Source organism: Macrobrachium nipponense, chromosome 2, assembly GCF_015104395.2.
Source record: "Macrobrachium nipponense isolate FS-2020 chromosome 2, ASM1510439v2, whole genome shotgun sequence".
Lineage (NCBI taxonomy): Eukaryota > Metazoa > Arthropoda > Malacostraca > Decapoda > Palaemonidae > Macrobrachium > Macrobrachium nipponense.
Window position 1 is genome coordinate 18,499,842 of NC_087201.1, and position 13,250 is coordinate 18,513,091.

Here is a 13,250-nt window from a genome sequence, read left to right on the forward strand (position 1 = left end):
TGAACCAATGTGGGATGAATGAAGGGATTATATCAGCCCCAAATCCCCTTTTTTGGAAATGTAAATAAAAAAAAAAAGTTTTGAGCTAATGTGATGAATTATTTTGTTTGCGTACTTTAAAGAGGAACTCAAAGTGTTAGGAAAGGCAAGACGAGCGGGAGAAATGATGAGAGAGCAAGTGCACAGTAAAGGGTTAGTTTATGATTTGAGATGCGTTGGTCATATGCAAATAATGGAGAATGATCCTTTTAGAAAAGCAAGTACAGATCGTCAGTTTTATGACTAAGAACTAAAAAAGATCTGCAAGGAACTGGGGATCTGAAATGAAGGCACTGGAGAATAATGCCTTGATATGTATGCACGATACATACACACACACATACACACGCACACACACACACACACATATATATATATATATATATATATATATATATATATATATATATATATATATGTGTGTGTGTGTGTGTGTGTGTGTGTGTGTGTGTGTGTATATATATATATATATATATATATATATATATATATATATATATATATATATATATATATATATGCTTAAAAATCACTGTAGATCCCGTGACTTCATTATATAAGCGAATACCACAGGAAAATGATAGGCAGAAAAGTCAGTATACCAAGCGCTTTCGCATTTATTCAATACCTGAATAAAGGTTAAAGCTCTTGGAACTGACTTTCTGCCTGTCTTTGTGGGTGTTTGTGATAGGTGACTTAAGCACTATATATGTTCTTAAATAGTGAATTCCGTGATTGTAATATAAGTGTCACTTAGACACGCAGACATAAACAGGAATATTCCAGTCCACAATCATATAATATTCTGGATCGCATAATTCCTGGATTCTCGAACGTTCTCCGAAACGTAATTGTTCTTTCCCCTTCTGTATAATCATCACTCGGTTCCTGTCAAAGCTGAACGGAAGGCAAATATCCGTCAGGTTTCCTTTTTCCATTCTTCATTTTCCTTTTTGCTTTTGTGGTCGTTTGATGCTCTAATTCGGTGGAGTTCACTTTGTAAGGCTTATTACGTCATTATTAGAAAATAAAAAAAGTTTTTATTCACTGACATTTCGGATATTGTGAGATTTGAGGAAGTTATAATATCCCCTCTCCACGATTCAAAGCTTTCTCCAGATGTGATTATTACTTACTCTCATTCGTTTAACTCTTCTTTTATCGTTGTTATGAACCATAGATGGTTCATCAGGTTCTTTCAATGAAAATTAAAATATGGGTCTGAAATGGCCGGAGGAACAGACATACCACAGAAGAGGGTGTGAAAAAAAATCAGAAATGCCTTAAAACTAATTTATTACATATTTGTACATATTTACAAATGAGTACAGGTTCTAGTGACGAAAAGACATTACATGATCATTAACACTTAAAGTTACAAAAAAATGAATCATTAGACAATTTACATTACTCAGACAGAACAAACATTCATAAACAAAAGTAAATGCTTAACAGCAACAGTGAAAAATCAATGATCATCCAATTCAAAATATACATTTAAATAGCAAATAAATTTCTGAGCCATACACTTGCTCCACACTAAATAAACAATCATGCACAATAACATGTTCAATTGATTAAATCAGTAAACCTCAAAAATAGGCAGCATAATAATAGTGATAAATCACCAAAGCAGCATAGAGAATTATTAAATTCACACAGCACCAATAATAAGACATTTAATTACATACACAGTATAAATAACATTAACAACAATACCTCAAAGGTAATACCAGAACTTCAGGCAGCGCCACACAAAAATAACCATCTCTACAGAGACGTCAAGACAGTCTCTACTGTCAAAGAGGATGTAGTACATCACCAGACAATCGCCGTCAAGTCACCACAACAGCCCATGACTGCTGACAGGAACATATCCAAAAATACACATGACTGCGGCGAAGTCGAAAAGACAACTGGTTGGCAGTCTCACTGGATACACTGCGCCACAGATGACTACATCCTGCAACTGCCGAAGACATCAGGTCACCAATACCTGCTGTTAAAGTCCAGTAACCACGCTGCAACTGCTTCAACTGCCAAATACAACAGGTGAACCAATACCTGCTGCTCAAATCAAGTAGCCATACTAGTATTCAGCTACTGCCTTCTTGGCTGAGTATTGCCAAGACTGTCTGCCACCCAGAACCTGACTAACTCGGTCACTCACAGTGTGACAAAAGTAAACTCGTCATGTAGACAAAAATACCGAAAAAGCAGGAGAAACAGGGAAACTACCCAACCAGGATCGTTCAAACAAAACGACTGATCCTGACAATCGTTCAGACATTTATAGCTTCAAATGAGACTGTGGATTTAATCTTTTTGTGGTTTACATTTACTTTTTTTAATTTATTTACTTTATTTTTTATAAGTAGGGTATATTTCCTTTATATATATATATATATATATATATATATATATATATATATATATATATACTATATATATATATATATATAATATATATTATATTTAAGTTTTGAAGCCCTGGCCTGAAGGGCTCAAATACGTACAGGAAAAGATTCGAGGCAAAATGCAGAATGAATTACTTGAAACCTACTTTAAAAGGATTTATTGTGTTAATTTACTCTAGAGGAGGTCGCCAGAAAACTCAGCTAATTACTTTACACACATTTATTTACAAGAGGCCGTTTACTTGCCTGGAGAAAGAGTAAATGCAGCTTGTCCACACGGGGACTAATATCTCTCACGTCAGGTCTGGGCGCACCAGTAACGCCTTGGTAGGCCTAAATGGAAGGCTGGCTGGGACATCCATCCGAGGTCACGACTGGAGGCGACTGAGGCCGACTGCATGTGTTAAGCATAGGTGTTGGGGGGTCTGCTTTATCCCCCCAAGTGCAGGGCATCCTGGAAACAGAACTACGGCCCAGCAAAGGGTTCACAGGAAAAGGAGCTTAAGACGTAGGCCTAATAAGTACCTGGCTAGCTACACACTTCCCTCTGGGATACGTCCCTAAAGCTGACAAGAGTCTTTCCCGCAGCTAACGGCTGGCGCTGGGCATGCCTAGTCTGGCCTGAGTTTGTGTTTCCCGCCTAAATCAGCTGATATTTGGGTAAATATGGTTGCTCTTTTAGAAATAAAATAGATTAAATAAATGCTTGGGAGACGAGGAGATCAATAAATGTAAACAATATATATATATATATAATATATCTATATATATATATATATAATATATATATATGCATATATATTGTAACAATTAGTCGTTATTTTGTTTTAAACAATCGTTATGATTGTTGAATTGTTTCCCTTACTCGCCAGTGTTTATCATTATGGTGGCGAAGTTACTTTTGTCCTGGTGTGAGTGACAGCTGTAGAAAGATTTTGGATGGTAATCCGAGAGGTTCTGGGAACCTTCGGCTGGGAAGGCAACAGCAACATGGCAGTATTAGGGCAGCTAGAAGTCGTTTGTGACTTCAACGGGAGGACTGACTTCTACAGGAGGATGAGGACTCGTCCGTTTCTATGTCTTCGACAATTCTTGTGAATTTGTCTGTGTGATTATTTTGCTGCTTGGGTGTTATGTGATTGGTATTTATGTTTGGTTTTCGTGGTGGCTATTTGTGTTGTCGTTATTACTATTATGTTTATGCTGCCGGTGTGATTGCCTAATTTGATTCAGTTTATTGATTTTTGGTATTGAGCAAGTGTAAGGCTCTGATTTAGTGCAATGCTCACTTCTGATTTATTTCTGATTTACTAATGGATTTGATTATCTGTTTATCTATTTATTGATTATTTTGATCATTGATAACTGCATTTTCGCCGCCCAAAACCTGGCCTCACTTTTAAATAATGTAACTTAACCTGTAAATACATTATTAAGGTTATTTTTTGTCTTGTTCAGTCCTCCCCTTGATCTGTATTGCCTTTCGTCAGTCATTCCAGCTCAATTTCTTGTTTTTATTTTGAACCTGCTTGTCTCTCATAAAGAGACCATTCATACATATATATATATATATATATATATATATATATATATATATATATAATATATATATATATATTTCTATGCCTGTATATAACTTATAGAATTATATAGAAGCATTATATATATATATATATAATATATATATATATATATATATATATATATATATATATATATATATATATAGTATATACCTTATATATATATATATATTATATATATATATATATATATATATATATATATTATATATATATATATATATATATAATATATATATTATATATATATATATATATATATATATCTATATATTATATATATATATTATATATATATATATATATATATATATATATATATATATATATATATATATATATATATATATATATATATTTCTTTACCTGTATAAAACTTATAGAATTATATAGAAGCATTATAGCTAATTAAATAACACTAGATTTTTACGATTTTTTTTTCTCTTTCAATTCCCGAATATCAGGAGCAAAACCCCGAGTGGTAGCTGGCGAGTAAAAGCTACTGATTTTACTTTTAATGTTTCTTTTTTATTCATTTTTTTCGGCTTATGCTTTTTTTTCAATTCCCGAGTATCAGAAGCAAAACCCAACGTGGTAGCTGGCAAATAAAAGTTCCTGATTTTTCTGTATCTGGTGAAGATGAAATCCTTTTGAGAGATTATGCAAGTCTCCTTTGTGGAAGAGCAAAAGTTGTCGTCGTAACTACGCATTCTAGTTGTAAGACTCTGCTGTTTTCATATGCGTGCAATATTGATTGGAAACGAAATAAAAAAAAAAATATTTTCAATTTTTTTTCTTATTTGTATTATTCATACATCCATGAAAAATGTTGCACAAGCCATGCAGAAAAGAGAAAGAGTTATTGTTCTCTTTACTTTTCCATGATGGAATAAACATATTTTTGTCTGTGCCACAACCTTCCAGAATATCCACAGCATCGTCCGCTGCGATTACGTATAAATAAATCTTATCAGTGACATGTTGACAACTTCGGGGCTCAGAAACACTGACCGGACGAAATAAGTAGGAATGTTCCCTATCTTTTACAATATGAATGAAATATTTCATTACATATTTAACGTGGGTGAATCACAGTCTGTAATGCTTATTAAGTATAGTTCGGTGGATACTCGCCGGAAAAATAAGGAAACGAATATTCATTCTTAACGTCGAATAAAACGGAAAAAACAACGTAATTACCTGGAATTGGGAAGCAGAAAAGGGGAGAAACGAATTCGGGAAACAATAAAACATCGCGATGATGATTAGAAAGACGAAATGGGGAGAAATGAACCAAAGAGTAAGCATCCAGACACCATTGTTTACACACTGAAGTGAACATGAAATACAATAGGAACGAGTAGAGAGAGAGAGAGAGCAGAGAGAGAGAGAGAGAGAGAGAGAGACGGAGCAAATTTGATTCAGCTTAAAGGTTCATCATTATCGTGGCCCCACCAATTTCAACTATGTTAGTTTGTCTGTTTGTTCGTCTCAGGAAAAATGAAAAGTGCTTCCACTTACCTTTTCATATTCACTTCATGGTGTAAACAATGGTGTCTGGATGCTCACTCTTTTGGTTCACTTCTCCCATTTCGTCTTTCTAATCATCATCGCGATGTTTTATTGTTTCCCGAATACGTTTCTCCCCTTTTCTGCTTCCCAATTCCAGGTAATTACGTTTATTGTTTACCGTTTTATTCGACGTTAAGAAAATGTATATCCGTTTCGTTATTTTTCCGGAGAGCATCCACCGAACTATAATTAATATGCATTATAGACTGTGATTCACCCACGTTAAATATGTAATTATTTCAACCATATTGTAAAAGATAGGGAACACATATAATAAATTTTTATATATATATATGATATATATATATATATATAATATATATATATATTGTAACGATCTCCTATGAGTTAGTCTAGGGAGTAGAGAGGAGTCATTATACAAACACCCACAGTCACTTTATATCAAACCAGAATATTAAGGAACGTAAATTAAATATAAAAGAAATGCTAGATATATATTAATATATATATATATATGTAAATATATATATATTATTATATATATATATCTATATATATAGATATAATTACAAAACAAATACCAACAAGTTACTAATAAATAACGGCAGTACAAATCATACAAATGAAAATAATAAAAAACTTACAAATACTTAACAATTGTAAATAATTACTTCACAAACACTCTTCAGTATGTAAAACAAACTAAATGTAGTTACCACCACAGATCAGCTAGAGAGGGGTTAAAAAGTCCCTTAGTCTGAAAGCCAATGACATATGCTCTTATAATGCCAAGGAGGTTAACAGAAACGAGACTCAGCAAGGAGTCTCGAGACTGAAGGGACAGGTGGTAGCATATTTAATGATTATCGAGTACAGAAACATTATTCCCCGGATATATGATTAATGCAAATCATATTCTACAAAATATAACATAATCGTAACAGCTCCCCCGTGCTAAAAGGCGGGTGAGAGGTTTCACGATGATCATCCATTTATGATGGATGGGAGGGATGCTTGAAGATGCCTACACACGAGACAATGCATCTGCTACTTTATTTTCTGCTCCAGGAATATGCTTCACTTTCACGTTGAATTCCTGGATAATGAAAGACCACCGGAGCAGTTTCTTGTTATGGAGCTTGGCCATTTCAAGGAAGGCCAGTGGCAAGTGGTATGATAAGACTGTCACAGTAGTATTTCCATGCAGATATACGCTGAAAAAATGTAGAAGTGCAGCTACAACACCATAGAGCTCTTGCTCTACAGTAGACCAGTGCTGCTGAGTTGGGGAGGGGAAACTTCCTGGAAAAGTATGAAACAGGAAGCAATGGGATTCGTCAGATGGCTCTTCATCCTTTGACTGCAGAAGCACAGCACCAATACCTGTGTTGCAAGCATCAACAATGTTTCAAAATGTTTTTCCCAGCTGCTTGTTGCAACAACCAAGTCGTCCAAGTAGGCATATACATCTTCAAGATCTCTGATCAACTCATTCATCACACGCTGGAGGTTGCAGGTGCATTACACATGCCAAAGGGAAGAACGTTATACTGAAACAAGCCAAAAGGAGTAATGATGCACTGATTTCTCTAGCATTTTCAGTTAACTGAATCTGATAATATCCCTTTAAGAGGTCTATTTGAGTTAAATAATTGCAATTTCCTATATTGTCTAAGATATCTTGCATTCTAGGAAGTGGGTAAGAGTCCTTCTCTGTAACCACTTTTCACTCTTCTATAATCTGTATAATCTGTGCACATCCTTACTTTCCCATTAGGTTTGGCAACTAAAATGCAAGGCGAAGCCCAAGTGAGCAACTAGGGGAAGCTAATCCATTGTTTAATAATATTCAACTTCACTTTTCATTAACTGTAGTTTTTCACCCACAATACGATAGTACTGTTGTTGAATAGGAAAGGTATTAGGGAGAAGCTTTATATCATGTAAAACAATATTACAGTTGACCAGGAATATCTGAACAACACACCTTTCATATTTACGTAACAGGCTCTGTAATTGTGTTCTCTGCTCACAACAATATATATATATATATATATATATATATATATATATATATATATATATATATATATATATATATATATATATATATATTCTGCGGAGTTTACGTAAAATCCACTTTCAGATGCTTTATTTTCATTACCTCTTAATTTTGCTGTCCACCCGCTCCAACTTCCTCATTTCTCTGTCTTAGAACCTGATTGGCTGAAAGTGATTCATCTCTCTCTCTGTCATATCAATATTATGTGTTTCTCTCCGGAATTTTAAAGTTTTTTTTATTTAGTGTCCTTTTTTAATTTGATACTACTAGTTTTTAGTATCTATAATTAATCAATTAATCAATCATCTATTGGGGGAATATATTGTAAGTCCAAGAAACAGTGTATTTTATAACCTCTGTGTATTGTCTTTGTGTGTCTATAAGGATACTGCACAACATTGGTAAAAACTGATGTCCTCTGAACAAATAGGGTTTGGGTTTTGCAACTTTTACTTGTGAATATTATAACTTTTGACTATATACGTTTTGTTTATGAATCTTCTCTGCAGATAAACTCTTCTTTTTTTTTCTTTTTTTTTTTGCGTATTTTTATAAGTCCTACTAACTGGAAGTGTTTAGAAATTTTCTAAATTTGGTTGTGTTCTCAAAACTACCCAGAAGATAGCGAAGTGCTCTTCCACCATTGATACAGGAAGGACATGTTTTTCCAGAATATTCTGTGTGTGTGTGTGTGTGTGTGTGTGGTGCGATGTGTGATGTATTCCATTTCATGTTTTTAATCCCTTTCCTGTCTACATACAAAATCTTCATTTTTTGCCAAATGCAGCGAACGTATGCATTGCAGACCAAACCTGCCAAAGACGTTTTTGGAAACTAAGGACATTTTTAAATCATCGTCCTTTACCACATAAATGACTTTAGCTGCACGAATTAACTATTTACAAAAATATTTTTTTATTGAACGTTTATATCTAGTTCACTCTCGTCATTTTGCTTAAGGACAAGACTGAATCATAAGAAACGTCTCCAAGATAATATGGCTGTCTTCGTATTCAAATCCAATCGCAGTATAGCAAGGGAGAAGGAAACCGAAAGATGGGTGGGAATGTAGTGGGAATCACAAAAACAAAAAGCAAAGCAAGGCAATACGGCAAACGAAGGCCGTGTACCTCCATCAACTGCAATAAAACAACACAGCCGAAATGAAGGTGACTGTTGTTTGCCAACGGAGTATTTCCCTGTTTTCAGGAAGTTTGCTAAGGGTCAGATGCCAGCTGTGCGTTGGAAGGGTAATGTCAAGGGTTATGGTTCCTCCGCTGATGTTTAGGTGAAAAACTGAGTTTGTTTGTTAATTATGAGTCATGCTGTTCAAGGTGGTTAAAAAAATAGGTTAAGAAACTTTGGTGTTTTACAACATCACTGAGGAAGAATCAGGAACTTTGCTGTAAATAATATGCAAAGTAGAACTGTGGACACGAAACAAAGTTGCTTTTAGTGTGCTTACTAAGAGATAATGTTATATCAGGCTATTGGTTTATTTATTAAGAGATATTGTTAGATCAGTCTATTTCCTTTTGCGTCGTTGTTGGCTTTCGAGAATGACAAATTCAAGCAACCTCCTTTGATTGGAAAAAAGAATGTCAGGTGTGAGTCACATTGCTTCCCGACATTTAATTTAATTTGAAACGATTAATTGATACACAGGAGACCAAATAGGCAGAGCTATCAGAATTTTTTTTTCTTTTTTGCGGTGGAGGCCAATAGTAGTAATTCAGGGATGAGTCGACTTCAGTAAAACTGAAAAATAAATTCGGTCTAGAGAATGTTCGCATCTACATCCACACTATTGCAACTTGCATAGTATCTGTATAAACGGGAAATTGAAAAGAAGAAGAAATAGATAAATTGTAAAAATCAATCGACTTATTACACAACTAAGAATCTGAATCTATAAGTACAGAAACATAGGAATACATTCAGGCAATTACTCATCTCAGTAAATATAATACGTGCGTGGGCAGTTATAACTCAGACCAACGGAGGTGATAATTATTTGAGAATAATTGTTGTGCAAATCCTTTAGCATCTGGTTAGCGAACAACATGTGTGACGATTCAGCACTATTGCTTACCTCTCTGCCTACGGATCTCAGATCTGTACGGAAATTATGTGTATGAAATGTTACAAACTTTATTTAGGACGACAGAAACGTTTTAAAGCTGAAACTTGATCAGTAATTATTTGTTTTTTTAGTTGTGATACCCTTTGTCAGGAAGAGAATGGATTTTTTTACGAAGTGGGTCGATGATGTTCATCTGTATCAAGTCGATAGCCAATCTTGGGTTCATCACTGATATACATAAATTTCCACTATAACAGCATTGTAGTTGAGATCCGGGCTGTTATCATTGATCCTAATATTATTACCCATTTTTCTGAAAAAGTTAATTTTGCTCGTTTTTTCTTGAATATTAGTACCATGATGTGAATAGTGTACGTACACTGGACATCTTGAGACGTGGAGTTTATTGAAATTCATAACAATTTGATAGTTTTTTTTGACAAAGGAAAGATATCACTGTAGACAGCAAATTATCCCTAGAGGTGACCCAACAATGGCGAAATCGAATCATATTTTACATATTAGTCCTACCGTTGATTCTGAAGCAGATGATTGTATTAATTGTCCTTAGGAAATTAAGAGTTGAGTAAAAGGATGGTATTTGAAATTATTAGAGTGGTTACTCTTGTTAGGTGGGATTAGTGCCAGATTGAACTGTGAACCAGGTGCATGGAACAATCCTTCAAGATGTAAGAACATTATAAACCTCAGAAACTCAAGAATAGCGGGAAGACATATATGATTAGACAACTGTCTAGTAAGAACGCCAGGATTACTGGGGTCTCTGACAGAAAGAAATATGAGGGAAAAGGATAACGGAGTAATTTGACCCTTGTTTCATTACAAGTCCAAAATAGTCTCATCAAGACGGAAGAAAGGAGGAAAGTTAAAATTTACAGACAATTAGACTTTCACTACATAATCACCGCATTTATTAAGAACTTAAAATACTTTGAAGCTTGATTTTCTTCGCCCGGGTGTCAGAGAAATTATTGCCAATGTCATTGACAAATTTGCAAAACTCGAGTAAGAGGAAAATTAGCGTAAATTTGCCATGTACCCTCCTTTCATTGTATCACAAGTTAAATAAACTTGCCAAAGCTTTGTAGGCAACCTTCTACTTCTAAAACAAGCATACCATCTCTCTCTCTCTCTCTCTCTCTCTCTCTCTCTCTCGCTCTCAAGAATCTGATTACTCTTCGCTAGTTTGCTACAACCCAGTGTTGTGATTAAAGTATTACGCTATAAGCTTGATAAGCTTTATTCAATTTGTCAGTAGATTAGTTTCATTTCTCTTGTTACTGTGCTCTTTCGTGCTTACCCGTCTACAGCATACAAATGTATCTACATCGTATGTCTTCTTCATTCATCCATGCCTTGCTTTTGTTTGCTTATGCTATCGCCAGCTATAGTTTACTTCTGTTATTTAATTTATTATATGGTCAAGCTAATAGATGGTAATGAAGTGCGTGCAACAAATAAAAAGGTTCTTACTACCAGCTTTTAAGTCACAGCAGATTTAATACACTGATAATATTACGTCACGCTGCTTCTAATATGATTGCCTCTCAGAAATCTAACTCATCGTTATTCAGTTCTCCAGGAAGCGGTCCCGGGACCCTCGCTTCCAAGTAAGTGCTGCTGTCTTTTGAAATTGACAGCCGAGACCAATATATGGAATGCATCGGCATACAAATTGTATCCCAGTCTCAGCTTGCCAGTGGGACATCTCCACACTTTACTCATCATCTCTCTCTCTCTCTCTCTCTCTCTCTCTCTCTCTGGAAACTAGAGCTGAAGAGATACAAAACATTTAATTGTGGGAACTTCTTTACATACAATATATGTGACACATGGAATGAACTGCCACAGAAGTTGTAAACAGCAATAGTGTGGAAGAGTTTAAAAGAAAGCTAGACAAAATCATTAGGACACAGTGAATGAACAGTAAAACCTGCTCCTAGACATAAGTGAGCACATGATGATGTCTCCTCGAATGGACTAATAAATCTTTGAGACATCCTAATCCTTGTAACTCTCTCTCTCTCTTCTCTCTCTCTCTCTCTCTCTCTCTAGTGGTGTTTTTCTATCTTTTCGAATTCTAACTTTATAATTCACTCATTTACCCACGTCTGCTCTTCTAGCGGGCCCTTAGCACCTCTTCATTCCTTTCGTCCTCTCCAGAGTAGAGTCACCAGTTATCACCACCTTTTAGTGGACATTTGACCTTTAACTTTGCATATTACATATAGTCCAAGGCAGTGACGTCCGCTGTCTCTGGTGAGGTTATGCCGAGGAGCGACCACGTGGCCAGCTTTGTTTCTCTTTCAAGTGAAAGTTCGGCTTATTTTGTTAATCTCCTTCAGAATCTTTGCTTAGTAATGGCGACTTGCACGTCAGTGGTGGACCTGCTGTGTCTTTATCCCTAAATTAAACTGGCGCTGGGTAATAGACATGGAACCAGTGCCAAATTAATTTAGAGTTGTTTTTTTGGTTTCTCTTTTTTTTAAGGGAAAATCCATGTTTACGTGAAAATATTGAACACAGATGACAACGCCTGATACAGTAGCCCTAAAAAGCACGCTGAAATGACTTACGACAAACATAAATATGAAGGAATAGTCTGAGGTTTTTGCTTTACAAAAGTTCTCTCTCTCTCTCTCTCTCCTCTCCTCTCTCTCTCTCTCTCTCTCTCTCTCTCTCTCTCTATCTGAAGAGACCACTAAACAAGCAGCAATGTGTTTGTAGTATTATGGCATTGACGTGGCTCTATCTTCCAAATATTTTAGCAATTCAAGGCCCAAGTTCGAAGAGGGACACTAATTTGAAAAAGAAGATTAATAATTCAGAGGATAAAAATGTAAACAACATTGTCACCACTCGCCGATGAAATTTCCCAGCATGACAGTTTCAAAATCTTCCATTATTCATATTGCCTTTGATAGCAAAGAGGGTTTCCATTCCCATCATAAAGTCGTGTACGATCATTTTTAAAGATGTTTAATTGAGATTTATGAACTACGTCGTGTCAGTGGATTCATGTGGAATTGTCACACTTCAGTCCATATGGCTGTTTGTGTAACAATATCCGAGGAAAGGTTAATGTAATTTAGTAATAGATATAATATTAAAGGTGTGATACACTGCAGGTGCTGCTTCATACAATTGGTGAAAGATTAATCTAAACTTGTAATACTTTTTTATATTATATTTTATATCTGCTCATAGCTTTTTTCAGATAACTAAGGAAGCAATGAAAATCAAAGCCAGTGGTCTTTCGCTAAGTTCTTTTATAAGATTTAAAAAAATCCTATACAGAGAAAGTATTTATGCTCCAAGATTTTCCTATTTCACAAGATTTTGTCGACATGTTCCAATAATTCAGTTCCTCAATTTAAACAATTCCTAGAAGAAGAATAGAGAATAAATAAATATAACTTCAGAGTAAAATCATTACTTTGAAAATTTTATAAAGGTTTTTGAACTGATATATAGTACTACCACTCTCAAACTTCGTAACAAGCAGCACTGGA